This window comes from Magnolia sinica, chromosome 1 (genome assembly GCF_029962835.1).
Source record: "Magnolia sinica isolate HGM2019 chromosome 1, MsV1, whole genome shotgun sequence".
Taxonomy (NCBI): domain Eukaryota; kingdom Viridiplantae; phylum Streptophyta; class Magnoliopsida; order Magnoliales; family Magnoliaceae; genus Magnolia; species Magnolia sinica.
Genome location: NC_080573.1, coordinates 10320857 through 10336362, shown reverse-complemented (window position 1 = coordinate 10336362; position 15506 = coordinate 10320857). Strand labels below are relative to the sequence as shown.

Genomic DNA, 15506 nt, shown 5'->3' with positions numbered 1-15506 from the left:
CTACAATTCATAAAGTGTCCGTCCCTTCGTTCGGAGTATGATTGGGTTTGAAGACCGTAGGAACGTCCTTGTAACGACGACCCTTGTGCCATTGGCCAATGTAGGGCAGAGCCTCTCTAGAAATGCCAATGCATGGGACGCCTCTAATGCTGGAACTATACCCTCTAGTCGGCATAACCGTTTGTATGCTGCATTAGACAGTGCGACCATTTTTAGACAGTGCAACCAATGGTCAGATCACATATGAGAGAGAGAGAGAGAGAGAGAGAGAGAGAGAGAGAGAGAGAGAGAGAGAGAGAGTCCGGTTTTCTAGATTATTGGTGAAATCTCGTCGAGTCGAGTAGGTTTTTTTTTATTTTTTTTCAAATCCGAGTTTTCTACTATGATTCATCAACTATAGTCGAAAAACTTAGGATTTTTCCTTATGAAGGAGATTTTTGGGCATCATCCATTTGCTGTGGGGCCCATAGTTGGAACTCCGAACCATGGGCCCTACTTATGGAACTGAAAACTTGAGTATCGAGGTCTGAGGGTCCTCTATTTTAGGGTTTAGGGTAGAAAGGAAACGGGATATTTCTGTTGGTCCCAGTATATTTTGACGGTACAAGTAGTACCACCTTTCAGTAATTTAATCCATTGATCTGGTGGAGTTTACCATATGAATGGGCCATCCCTCAATATCTCCTATATCAGATGATTCCTTCCATACGATAATAATGAACGATCACAACAAACACTCCACGCTTAACTCAAAGCATGCATGAAATTAGGACCATCTAATGGGGGAAAACTGTTGTGGTTAGTTCTCATCACCGTGAGTCCCACTGACAAACCGTTTGGATCACCAAAAGGTGGGCCCCACAGACGGATAATTGTGTATCTCTTCTTGTTGAAATTAACTTACCATCCACAGCTTGTTGATCTGTGACGCTGTAGAACTCGGCGCAACCTGTGTCTTTGAGAAAGCTAAGCTCTGGTCCGACTCCTGGGTACTCTAAGCCAACAAAAATACATCATGTTTATCAGACACTTGAAACAATGCAAAACTGGACTAGAATTGTTAGTCTTTTTTTTTTGGGCATATATACAACCAATCTAGGCCATTCAAACAATGGGCCCAAATATTTTGGGGCATTGTTGTCTAAAATTAGTGCGAGTTCCCATACGACCAGAGGTTTGAATCATTCCTTAGCCAACATGTATGAAAAAATTACAACAAACAAGCGTTTGAATACATAACCTACACCAATGGATCAGTGGGGCACAATTATCTGGCCATCATCATCTTGCAGCAAATAGCTCATGGCCCCATGATAAACGCCCACCTCTCCTCTTGCCAAGGTTGCAGAATGTCTACACTTTCAAGGCCTAATCCACCGGCTTCCACACCTATCAGCCTCACATCATCAACTCCCACAAACTCATGAAACAGGCCTATTGCGTTCGACCCACAAACTCATGAAACAGGCCTATTGCCTCCTTGTCTCTTTTCCAATCACGGCTTGAAATTCACGAACCATGGTTGGACATGGGTGGGACCCGACAACGGTCCCCAATAAGTAGAAGGTAGTGGCTAGGTTCTCGACCCAATCGCGGATTGCCTGCGATGTGGCATCTTTAAAACTTCCTTCAACACCCTTAACCTACGCACACAAGCTTGTTCTAAACATGTGTTTTGAAAACCTGGAATAGCTCTATCAATGGGCATGCAGTACACTATGGTTTGGGATTTGGCCTGACCATTAGGCCCATGGTTATAGATGGCACTGAACTTTCGACCCCGTTGGCAAGTGGATCAACACATGATCAAAGGTTCTTAATGTTTTCTAAGGCCAGGTTTGAGCCAGTTTTTTTTTTTTTTCAAAAGACTAATATTCATGGAGATGTGAGTCTACATAGCCTGGGTGGGCCTGTTAGCAAAAAAGAAAAGCAGGCCCGCCAAACCAAGAAAGAAAAGGGCAAAAAAAAAAAAAGAGGGAGAGAGAGCCGCTAAATCTCCCTCAAGTATCCTAATCCTGCTCGATCCAGGAAAATCAATCCTCTGATGACGGGAGGTAGCTCAGTCATTAGAGGATTGTTTACTGACCGTTTACTACAAGTTGATAAAAGGGCTGGATATGGGCCAGACTCAATGCCTGAAAAATAAGTAATATACCTGAGCACCTAGGAGCTTCATCAAGAGTACATTGGAGGATTGTTTTTCCATGTCAAGCGCACCCATGTATATTGTACACAGCAAGGAGAGCCGCGCACATGCAGAGGCCACTGCGAGGCCATGCTGTCCAGCTCCGGTGGCTGCCACAACACAATTTTGCCCCATGCGCATTATTGGCTTATGCACCATCCGCGATCATTGCCTGTCCAATGGCATTGTTGATCTTGTGGGCCCCACTATGATTGAGGTCCTCTCTCTTAAGATATATAAGTGGCCCATCTCCATTGGAATTCATGTGGTATTCAGTGAGCTTTCTAGCAAAAGTATAGAGGCGTCTCTCTCCCAACTAGTCCCTCAGCAGCATGGCCAACTCTGCCTACATGTCATTATGTACACAGGTTAATGGACGTGAAGCCAAAGATGGTTGCAACTTGCACGTGAATTTCCATTTTTCCAATTGAGTTGCCGACGAACGCAAGACCTGAGTCTCTGGTTCTCACCACAAGTCAGAAATAAAATAGACTCAGGTAGCCCGAAATGAGTTATGTGGGCTGTACATGGTTTTCCATTTATGATATATAAATACGAGTTTTTTTTTTTTTTTTTTTTTTTTTTTTTTTTTTTTTTTTAAGACTCAGCAGACTCAGCCGAGTTGTGAGTCAACTCAGGACTGAATGTATCGTCCCAAGTCACCGAGTCTCAAAACTGCGCTCGGTCAAACACTTGTAATATAATTCGGGTGTTTTAATTCAAAGCAACCACTTCCAACTTGAGAGTTCTTCCTTCCAAAACTGGGAAATATAATGCGGCTGGCCAATTTATTTAGTTTAAACTGACAAAACTAATTAACTGGATCTTTGCAATGCATCTCACTTGTGCTTCCAAACATGGCTTAAGATAATCAAGGACTAAGCCATTCTAACAACAAACCTGAAATTCTGGATCCCCGACAATGGAGTTGAACTCCGCTTCAAGCTGGGACAAGCAACTGATGAGTGTCTCGGGCACAAACTTCCCTCCATGCTTCCCAAACTTCCCATTGGTAGACATGGCTGCCTCTTTCTCCCTAAGTGTCTCCGTGGAAGATTGATTTCTGGAAGCATCTGAGTCTGATGTGTAGCATTGTATTATCATGGTGAGTTGGAATGCAATGTGTAGATTTATTGCTGCAGATTCCAGATAGGTAGACAAAGGTAAAGGATATTGGGACCTTAGATAGGTAGGATTTCTCAGTATAGGAAAATGCAAACGATAATAGGAAATGGGTACAATCCTATGAGTAATGTCCATTTTCGGAGAGAGAGAGAGAGAGAGAGAGAGTTTTAAGGGGGTCTCAAGTCGCCATAGCAGTGGGCGACCCTGTAAATGGATATGATAGGCGGCCCAGATCCTCTTTTTGTTTTCTGGAGGCCGCCTGAATTTATTTATTTTTTTGGTCTGTGCTATTCATCAGAATTTTTCCAGTTTTGTTGAAAAAGAAAAAAAGAAAAAGAAAAAAGAAAAAAAAGAGAGAGGCAGGTGAGGGAAGGGGCCTTATAGACAACGAGTGCGACTGTTAAAGGAGGTTCGGAGGTGAATGTCCCACACACACCTCGTATGGAAATGAATGTTCTCAATGCAGCAGATGCAACCCTACTTTGGGCTTGTGGGTGTGAGATATGGACATGGAATTTTCCTCAGGTGGCTCCCAGAGTGCAAATGCTGTGACCTAAAAAATAGGCTGGTTCGGTTATAAGATGTGCTGTCGTGTATCAATAAGTGAACAGTGGGGAAAGGTTAGGATTATGACTGGACCCGCCTGTTTTTGGACCTGGGCACATACCCGACGTATTTTTTTATTTTTATTTTTATTTTTTTAATTTTTAATGTGGGATATATTCAACAAAATGGCTGCCGCGAGAGGCTTACAGCTCATGATTCGGGGTGGGCCAATAGCAAAAAGAAATGGGCCCTCCTATCGTAGGACTATACAGCACGAAAACAGAGAAAACAAAGGCTAGGACATCTGCACATTTCCTAAGCCCGTTTTGTCGAGAAAGAGGAGGCCCCGGATCGTGGGCGGAAGGGCCTCCCGGGAACGGAAGTGGCAGTCTTGCTGACATTCACTATCTAACCTGGCCAAGCCGTCTACCACCGAATTAGCCTCTCTGGCATATAGGCAATTTGAATCTCCAAGGAGTGCGAGATGGACTCAATTCTCGTCTTCCAGTACCAGATGGACGAGCAGGAGCTCTTACTGTTGGACAGCGCCCCAATAGCGATGCTGGAATCGCTAGCCACTTGAACTCTAGGGAATCCCAAGAGAGCACATAAAATGAGGCCGTCCACATTTCGGGTATGGGCACATACCCGTCATGGCCCACCTCATGATGATCGAATGTCCGGCCAGATCAGGATTCAGTCCTTAGCCATAGTTGGTATCTCATAATCACACTTCAGAAGGCAACCTGACCTTTAATTTTTGGAGTTCAATGCCAGTCATTTGATATTCTTATTTTCATTGTTCAAAATCCATCTACTCATAGTATCGGTCACAGCACAACATCCGTTTAATGCAAGTTTCTTAAGGTAGCCTGTATAGGACAAAGTCTGCAACATGGACGGTTCTGATCATTCGACCATTCAGCTTGCCAGCAGCCACATATTCCTCGGTGGCGACAGAGGCAAAAACGAACTCCATCGGGAATGTATTGGCCGAGAGGAGTACCTTGTCTGTTTGGAAAATATACCGAATATCTCTTAGTTTAGGTGCAGATGGGAGGCTTATGGCAACTTGGCTGGCCAGCACTTCCATGTTTTTCACCACCGCTTTCAAAATGGTGGTGAGTCGTTCAGCACACATGTGCTACATGCGTGAAACAATCAAGACTATTCAAATTGTGCAATGCGTCATGGATGGAGCATAGACCAAATATCTTGCTGATCAGATGATCCTAACCATTCATTTTATGGCTATCAAATGGGCAATTGATGATCAGATTGAAAACATCGTTTGATCTGTGATTTTAGCGGTTATATATGCCTCATAAGAAGTTGGATCGATGAATTGAACAGTTTGATACCACACGTGTTTTCCATGTTAATGATGGATGCGTCACCACTATTTTGAAAACAGGAGTGAGCTAACTATTTTGAAAACAGGAGTGAGCTACCACTGAAGTGTAGGGATATTTTTAAGTTTGTTGAACGTTATCTCTTATTATTTACGAAGAAACGAGGCAAATCGTGATTGAAAATGGGTTAGTCAAGGTGGAAAACAAAAACTTAGTATTTGTATCTCCGAATGGCATCAGTGAATGTGATGGCTTAAAATAAAATAATGCTCCAGGTACCATTTATAGATGTAAATGGATCGTTATATACACCCTGATCCATAGCTCAAGGATACTTCTTTTCAAGACTGACGTCTTGGTATCGATTCCCTAGTGGGGGTGGCTAACGACACTAAAGTGTGAACTAACAGAAAAAATGCTTCGTTATATGCATGGAACAAAGAAAGATGAAAAAAAAAGAAGAAGAATAAAAAGAATGTTCCCTTCCTTCCACGTTAGGAAGTTTGACCATGCTTTAAATAATAATAATAATAATAATAATAATGGTTCGTTATATGCATGGAACAAAGAAGGGGGAAAAAAATAATAATAATAATAATAAAAATAAAAAGAAAGTTCTCTTCCTTCCATGTTAGGAAGCTTGACCATGCTCAAGAAAAAAAAAAAAAGGTGAAGGAAGCCTTTCTTTTATATATATATATATATATATATATATATATATATATATATATATAGGGAAAAGGTATTATGCGCTTGACCTCACGATAAGCTCCTGTGAGGTCGAGCTATGTGGGCCCCACCGTGATGCGTGTCAACCATCAACGCCGTGCATTTGATGGGTCCCCTCTAAATTATGGGATATCCCAAAAATCAGACGTATACGGAACTCAGGTGGGCCATACCATCTAAAATCATGTGAAGACATGCCAAAAACATATAAAAGCACTTGGTGGGGCCCACCTGAGTTTTGAATCTGTTGAAACTCGGTTTGAACCCTCATCCAAGTGGGACACACATAATGGATGGGCTGGATTTGCAAACCACATCTCGGTGGGCCCAAAAAATGATTATGAATGTTTTAATGGTGCACGGCCCCTCCCCACTTCTGTATGTGGTGTGGCCCACACAAGTCACAGATTGACTTGATTTTTGAGACCTAGGCCCACGATGGAATCGTGCATCTGACTGATGGGGTAGATGTTTGAAATGCATTACGGTGGGGCCCACACAACTCGACCTCATGGGACGGTCTTGTGGGGTCGAGCACATAGTACCTTTTCCCATATATATATTGAAATTATCTTGTTTGGGTGATGGAACTCTCAACTTCATGAAAATTTTATATTTGAATAGAAGAGAATGAAAGACAATGAATGTCCATGGCCTTATAAAGTTTCATAGAAACTTAGGCCATTATTACGTAGTGTAAATAACAAACTATCTTTTTTTTGCAGGAAATGGAGCATGGACTTTTCTGAGGAGTTCGGTGAAGCCTTTCAAACGAAAACTCTTTTCTACTTGATTGCATTCATCAAAATGCAAGAAATGACCTTACTGAATCCATTTTCTAAGTTGGCCAAATGAACCATAGGCCTTATTATTATTATTGAAGCATAAGGTCTATTTGTATGTGTAATTGCGAGATGGGTCGTTGATGCAGGGAAGGACGTGAGGTCGAGCACCGTCTTCCTCAAGAGAATAACTATTCCGAATCCACAGAACTTTTCTGGACTCCTCACAAAGACTTCTTGAATCTACAAGGAAAGAAAGCAGAAAATAGAAATAAATTCTAATAAATTCGAAATTGATTAAGGAATCCATAAAAATGAGTTGACAACCCTTTAAATAGGTGTACCAAGCAATGGGAAAGAAATTAGAATCAAATTACAACTAAAACTCCTAGAATTCGCGACTTACTATAAATAGTAAACTTACTATTTATAGACAGTCATGATGTTTATTAGTGCGCAAGGTTTTCGGCCAAAAATAGTAAGTGTCCTATTTGGCTTCACCAAACCGTTCTCCTAATTTTTCTAAGCTCTTTTCACGTTTGATGCAACTCCTAAAGCCCAACGGATGAAGAGTTATAATTAAACTAAAACTTACTATTTATAGTAAAAACGAAATTAAAATAGGGAAACGACGTCGATCTGGTAGTATTTTACAAATCCAACTTGGGCAACCTGACATAGTAGGTTTGGTTGGCTAAAGTAGCTCGTTCTACCCCAAAATCATATATTTTACGTTAGATAACTCATTTCGGATTGCGAGATACGCCCGATTTAAGTTCCAATGGTTTGGATCACTTCTGTCGTCGACCAGGCCTTTTCTGATCCATCTTGTTCATGTAACTGTTCGCGACCCGCTCTACATCAGTCGTCCAAGTGGGCCCAACTCACAAACCCCATTTCAAGCATTGATCAGATCTGGTGGTGTTGAATTGTGCGTTAGCAAACTAATTTTGACCAAGTTCTCTATTTATGTATGGGCAGAATAAATAATCGGATCGATCAAGGTGGAGAGAAGAAAAACGGTGCAAGCATTCATCAAAGGATGTGGTTTTATAGAAGTCTTAATTCGGCGATATCCATAAGAGGTAATCAGTTTAGTGGTCCCTACAATTTTACTGCTAAATTCATTAAAATATTCATCGAACCACAATTACATTAATAAAAAAAGGACCGCCGACTAAATGCAAACCATTGTAAGTTAAGGTATACATACTGCAATAAAGGTGTGCAAGAACGAAGGGAGTGAGAACTACTGGTGTGTCAGATGTAAAAGGTCGACTAAATCAATATACTCTTTGGTTATTTTGTCGGCCTTGACACAGAGGAGTGACCGACAAACCCATGTTAGGAGGAAGGTGCATTGCTCTTGATGGTTGGCCTCTCCTTCAATCTCGCGTCCCCATTTCATAAACGCGGTATATGATAAATGTATGTTGTTAGTACATTGATTTATGCACCTTGTTTGTCAATCACGTGATTCTATGTGTCATGTTGTCGATTGAGCCCTTAGAAGTTGAATACCAAAGATATAAGAGAATGTGGAGCATCAAGGGGGCAAATAATAGGTAAATGAGGTGCCTTGGTGAGCTTAACCCTTGACCCAAAGCAACCTTTAACCTGTAGATAATCGTAACCTATATAGGTAAACCTTATTTGACCATTCATAGCCTTAGGAGCCCCACTAGAACATGATAAGTAAGGTTAAAAGAGGTGTGGGCTAATGTAAAACAAACTCTCCAAACAACAGCCATCGAGTGATCATCGATCGATCAAGTGACCTTCGATCAATCTTAGTCAATCAAGCTTGAATGATTAAACATGACCAAAACTGTATGGCGACATTTGGCCAAAATTCAAAGCCATCGAGCAATCTTCGATCGATTGATTGGTTTATCCTCGATCCATCAGGGTCGAGCGATCAAACAAGGCCAAAATTGTCTAACAACATATTTAGTCAAATTCGAATTTAGTTTGATCGATCGACAGTAGCCGAATCTACCCTTTCTTTTTACCATTGGAGCATTGATTCTTTTATCTAGGGCATTCAATATTTGGACATGATGATGTGTTTTTAGTGTAATAGAAACTTATGAGATTCCTCACTTATATTCTACATTCCTAGCCTTTAAATTTATGGAATTTAAGTTATCTTCTTTATGATTTATCACTTGGAAGAGGATTCCAACCTCTATCAAGAAGATAAACTTAATCTTCACCTTGTTCTAAAAATTGGACTTAAACTGATAGTAAAATCCTTATCTAAATCCTCTAAAATATCTATTTAGGTGAATCTTCTAGGAATTACAATCATTACATGTGTTGTAAGAGATTCATCCAACCTCCTATTACCTTAGTCACCTCAATGGAGGATCGCATGCAAGGTGTTTGATCTTAGAGCTAAAGCATTGGTAAAGAATCAGCGTTAATGGTCAGGGGAGCAATATGTGAGATGATTAAAGTATGGGAGAGCATCGATCAAGTAACTCAAAACGGCGTGTTAAAGGGGTTCAATTTGACAAGTAAGTGTTAATTATTGAGTCCATACTTTCTTTCCTCATGTAGGATTATGTGTAAGAGTATGTAACCTAAACTTGATAGGTTCTTATGTAGGACCTGAGCTCTTGTTTAGGGCTGAATTCACCAGACACGGGTGTGTATGTGTTAGTCTATGTAGGAGTCTCCAACAGGAGTAAATGTAGGTCCTTGAAATAGGATCGAGGTTGTTGGTTAGCTGATAGAAAATCAACTAAAGTCTTTTGCGAGAGTCTCTGGCAGGAGTGTATACTTGGTAAGTCCTTCTGTAGGCCACTAACATGGGTATGTACGTAGTAGGTCCTTATGTAGGCCACCGATATGGGTGAGTACATGGTAAGTCCTTGTGTAGAATTATAAAAGTTAAAGGTGAATTTGATTTAAAACATATAATAGTGAAATCCAGTACATTTAGGGAGAGTGCGTTCACCGGGAGTAGATTAGGAAAATTGAACCACTATACATGCTTGTGTTTGGAATTATTATTTGAACATTTTTCTAATTATGATTATGTGAATGATTAGAGAATTCTGTGTATACGTGATTAGATGAATGATAGGAGTTGATAATTAGCACATCCCACATACACATGTATACTACCATTTATAGACTAGTTGCTTGATCGGTATATCTATTGTAATATATGTGATTAGACCCTTTATTGGCTTGAAAGCTTTAGAATTAATTGCCTTACTTAATTTAAATTGGCATATTAATTTAAATAAGCAATTGTGGATTTTAATTGGCAAAATTTTACTTGGTCTTAATCACCCCGTCCTCCATCTGTGACATAGTTATTCATTCCATAGCTCTTCCAAGCTTTTGTATATAGTTATGGTATCTCACCACACAATTTTATATATTACCAACCTCGAATGTAGGCTAGTCCGGTATATATCCTAAATAGAATTGGTGGCCTGATAGAAGAAGAGACAATAAAATACATACATCCATGATGGTAGAACTCGTAAGTCCACATCGAAAATGAAAAGAGTTGGTCAAACGATTCCATAAGCAAGTTGCTACTAAAATAATTGCATTATTGGGTTTGATCTTACATGCCAATAGATGAATACATTCGGCTATACTGATTTCGATCTACTGATTAAGAAATTTGCTCTCGACTCATTTGTACTTGTCAACCCGACCATCAAGAGGTTTTGGCAGAATTGGAGAACTTTATCTGTCTCCCAATGTTTCCAATCAAATGACTCATGTGAAATAAAAATTCATTCTCTCTTATTATCCGGAAAGAAATAGGTAATGTTAGAAAGATCGGGAGAAGAATTGGAATTAAAAGCCAGCCAAAGATATAAGGTAGGATCAGAATTAGAAGTGAACATTACATTCGTAGAGGTAAGAGGGAAAAGCGATTCTAATGAGGTAATGAAAGAAGAGGTTGGATATGATGGAATCTCAAAAAGCTTTGATTTCTCCAAAGCCATGGTAACAAGTAATGAAGAAGGAATTTAGGATTTTAGAAGAAGAAAAGACGAAGCAAAAATGAATCGTGAAGATGAGATAACATATATAAGGCCTCCTCATGCGTTACATTGATTGACGTATGATGATCAGAATGAATTTCGTGACAAAAGTTGTTTCAGAGATATGGAAATGTGTTTTCTATATGACACGTGATGATTTATGACAGAAAGAATAAGAGGGCATCAATGTCTTTTGATATATGAGAAGTAGAGAGTTCGACACAAGGCCAACCCTTTAATGCATGTCCACATTTTCAGTCTTTCTTTATTGAATAGTTAGAAATGTAAGGGGAAAGTATTTGTATCAAAATCTATACAGACCATATAAACGGTGCAGATGTAGCCATATGGTACAAAAAATATCTGAGAAGCATGCATTAGGGATTTAGGGATTGTCTTATCTTTTTTATTATTATTATTTTATTTTAATGGTGTTTTCGACATTTCATTTTTCTTTGGATAGAGGTGAGCAGTTGTTCCAGACACATCAGTCATAAAACATATTATAAGCATTCAACGAGTATAAGGTCATGATCGATCAGATGTAACTGCTCTTTTCCTAATTGATTGCATGTGAAGGTGCCATGTGTACGGGCATTGTTCTTCCATCAGTCCTTGGAAAGTTATAAATAGCAAAAGCATATTAAGAAAAATGCCCCTTATCCGAATAAAAAAAACACTCAACTGCAAATCTAACACAACGTTATGTATCTAAGTTTAGTTCTCCCCTGCTCGGTAGCAATGGACCCTTAATGTTGATCTAGTCTCAGTCCATCCCACGTATACGTTAGAGCCGACTTTAGGTCATAGACATTACTTGTAATTCCATTACATCTTTGCCTGTGTGTTGGATATGAAGGAATACCTTAGCTTAGGAATCCATCTGCTTACGTCCATTGGCTGGGCCAACCTTAGTTGTAATTATTGGCATTGATTTTGCCTCGCTCATTAGCACGCTGCTCTCGGAAGCACCTTACTACTTTTAGCTAGGCCGATGATCTTGTTGTAGTGGTAAGACAAGTGCTTGTTTTCTACATCCATCTCTCTATAATCTTTTTCATTTTCAACCATACAGCTGTTTGCACCTTCGAAAGTCCTTGAATTTTCAATGAAAGAAAGAGCTTATTTGGAGGAAGAGCCCATGACCAAACCTCGCTCTATCTCGACACCAGGGGTCAGTGGTCACAGTTTAAATCAGACTCAACTAGTTTTGGCATGCCTGCAACCCTCTCACGTGTTATGCATGGCCGAATTTGAGACCAACAAGTTCTTACAAAAGTCATCTTATAATTCAATTGCATGAAGTTGGCAATGATGTTTGAGTAACGACTGCATTTTAAAATCTAATGTTTCCTATGCTATTCAAACGTGGTGAAAAATCCCATCGTCATTGGAAATGTCTCTTTTCTTTTCCTTTCTTATGCTCATATTCCAAACAAGCCCTAAATAAATAGTCTACATTTCAAAAAGTTTCTTAAGGTTGTAGAACTACATTTTCAAAGAGGTTTTCTAAGCCCAAACATGTTTATAAGGAAGCTAACCTGGCCAACACCTTATGCGCCAACACTACCCGTGCGTGAGAGATCCAAGTTGTCACCAAGCCATCCAAAAGTCAAGTCCTCCATTCTGTTCATACAGATTGGGCCACTATTCTATTAAGACACTCATACCCCACACACATCACAGTGGGATTTCACCACAATGAGTCCGGGTCCTCGAACCCATGATCTCATGTTGAAACTCCTGTGAGTCTACCACGAGACATGAGTAATGACCCAAGTACTTTCTAATTAGACCAAACAGCTGCCTGATCTATTGTGCGAGAGATTTAGCTTCATGGATAGGAGTGTAGGAATGTAAACTGTGTAGAAAATGTAAATTGGAGAAGAAAATTTCAATTGTGTACATTAGTGTGCTCTCTTGCATGAAAGAGGGTCGCCCACCTCTGACATACTATATAACATGATATTGCGAAATGGATAAAATTGAGTGCGTCGCATGGTCATCATGGAGGACCCTACAGTATTGTAGGAAGGATTAAAGGAACGTCATGTCCACTAGGTTTCTCCATAGATGAGATTTGCTAAGTTCATCCACTTCTGCAATATTACAGCTGATGTACTACACACTTTATGTTTTCATATCAGGGCACATAGGTTGAAGGTCCAATTCATCCATTAGCAAGGCACCACTATTAATGCCCTAAGCCAAGAATTAGATTGATCTACTAGTCAAGTAGACAACAATTTGCAAAATAGATGTACAGTTCTAAAACGATTGGCTGAAATTTTCTTAGCCTTCCACCTATTTTTAATATTGGGGCCCACCTTCTGAGTGGACAGTATTAGTTTTAAAGAAAACTTTGTCGGGTGTAAAATTTTTCTCCGACCTGTAAAACCTGGTCGGGCTAACCAAGGATGGGGTCTCAGAGATATGTCCCATGATGGCAAATGTGAAGAGGTGCAAGACTCTATATTGATTATGCAGCTAACAAAGCTTTCAACAATATTTTATGAGTGCCTTCCGTAAGTTTGTAAAAATAGAAACGATTGTAGGAAACATGGGGCTGGTCTTTGTGGAAAACCGAAAACCAAAAAAAATTAAAAAAATCATTACTTTTCTAAAAATTATTCTTCTAAATTGATTAAAGAAGTACTTAACAAAACACAATTAAAGCCTAATAAAAAAGCAAAGCCAAACAAGCCCTAAGTTGTTCTAAAATTTAAAGCACCTAGGAAAGCTTAAGCTAGCATTGCCAAACATCATTCAACATTTCTTGTCCCAACATATCTCCTATTTGTCAGATGTCTTCTATTAATTTGTAACTGACTTTGTTGATGGCATCAGCGAACCACTCATTCCTATTAAGTAGTTGTTGATCCCATAGACAACCCATTCAATCTTATCAAGAAAATTCAATTTTTTTTTTTCATTTTGCCTTTTTTGAATTAAAAATAAATAAATTTTTTTAATTTTTTATTTTTTACTAAAGATTTTCATTCCATGAAAGGATATACATCCGGGTTGCCCCATGAGAAAAAGACTTGGGGGAAGCTTATCATAAGAAGCGAAAAGGAAGAAAAGAAAAGTGGAAAACCAGAAAGACAGCCAACACAACCCACTACTACACCGATTGTCTGATGGCTCCCAACCTGACTAGCCCCTTTGCTCATTAGATAGTTGTTTGGAGTCTTAATTGATTTATTGAAGGTGGCTTCATCCCATCGATGGGTCTTCGATGACACTCGATATGATTGAAGCTCCCATCGATTGACTTACACAATTTTGTGAAATTGCGAATTTTATTTCATAATTCAGTTTTAAATCTATTTAAGGGTTTATAATCGGGGATTACTGAAGAAGAAACATGTTTAGGGCTTTTGGTAAGCAAAGAAAGTTCAAAATTAGAATTTTTGTGATTTTCAAAGTGTATTCTCCAATCAGTAAGTTTTTCCATCTCTTGTAATGTTGATTTTATAGTGAGTTCACTGTCGCTTTATGACGTGATTTTTTCCTGTGATGGTTTTTTTTTTTACATAAAACCTTGTGTTCTCTTTGCGCTTGCTTTAATTGATCTTTTATTGTTTGATTTTAACTTAAGTTGCTTCTATGCATCCACCCAACATTTACCCACCTTTTTGTAGTCATTTTCTACCTTAGTCATCATCCTTGAAAAAGATTAAAAAGTAAAAGTAATGATCACCGCCTCATGTTCACCGCATCTCTTAATAATCGTGATGATCCAAAAAGTTAAGTGGGACACATCACTGGGGGTAATGTACAAACATCCTCAATGCATGTACAATATTCACGTGGTTTAAGTCACCTAAGTTTTGCTGTAGCACGGATTTTGATGTGTCCCATCGTCCTGGTCTGCACCCGTGACGAGGTTGGATGGCGTCCATCCAATATAGTTGGCCTTCATTCCATCTGAAAGTTTCCAATGGCAGGCAGCACTTCCAATGTTTGTTTCATTTGTTGTGAACCTAAGTTGTGGGTAAGGCTGGATTTTGGAATTCAACCCCAACACATGGGCACATCTAATAAACGAAATTGGATGATTATCTCTCCACGCAGGGCTCATGTATGGGTTTTATACACACCATCCATCCATTTTTATTTTTATTTTTTCATATCATTTTATGATATTTTATCATATGAACCCAAAATTAGGCAGTTACAAGGCTCAAGTGGACTAGAGATCAACTTCCTGTGAGTAGCAGAAGTTCCGGGTCAATTTAGTATTTGTGTTTTCCCTTCATCCAGATCTATGTGATCTTAAGAAATTTTATTTTATTTTTTTCTAGGGTGAATTTCCTGTGGTGCGGTCCACTTGAGCATTGGACCTGCTTAATTTTCAGACTCTCATTTCCTAAAATGATTTGAAAAAATAAATGTACTAAAACACATCATCGTGATGGCCCCTACAAATCCCGATGCATTAAGCATTTAATGCATCCGGGTGGGTAATGTATGGTAATTACCATACTTTGATTTTCCCAAAATAAATAAATAAAAATTCAATGAATGACAGTTTATTTATTTATTTAAGAAATGGGGACAGAGCAGTGAATGACAGTTAGGATCAAGACACAAGGAGGTCATTTAATCCCACGAACTTGTATGATTCAGACCTTTGAAACACCGTCATGTGGTGTGTGTCCCGTTGAAGAAATTAAACAGCGTTTACAATATATCCATACTCCTTTCTTAGCATTATTATTGAAACACCATCATGTGGTGTGTCTCGTTGAAGATATTAAACAGCGTC

At 39.2% G+C, this 15506-nt stretch overlaps 1 pseudogene; it reads right to left on the bottom strand.

Annotated features, from left to right (window-relative positions):
- LOC131243819 (tryptophan synthase beta chain 1-like) lies at window positions 1-4949 on the bottom strand (annotated as a pseudogene).
- Window positions 4950-15506: the final 10557 nt, after the last annotated feature.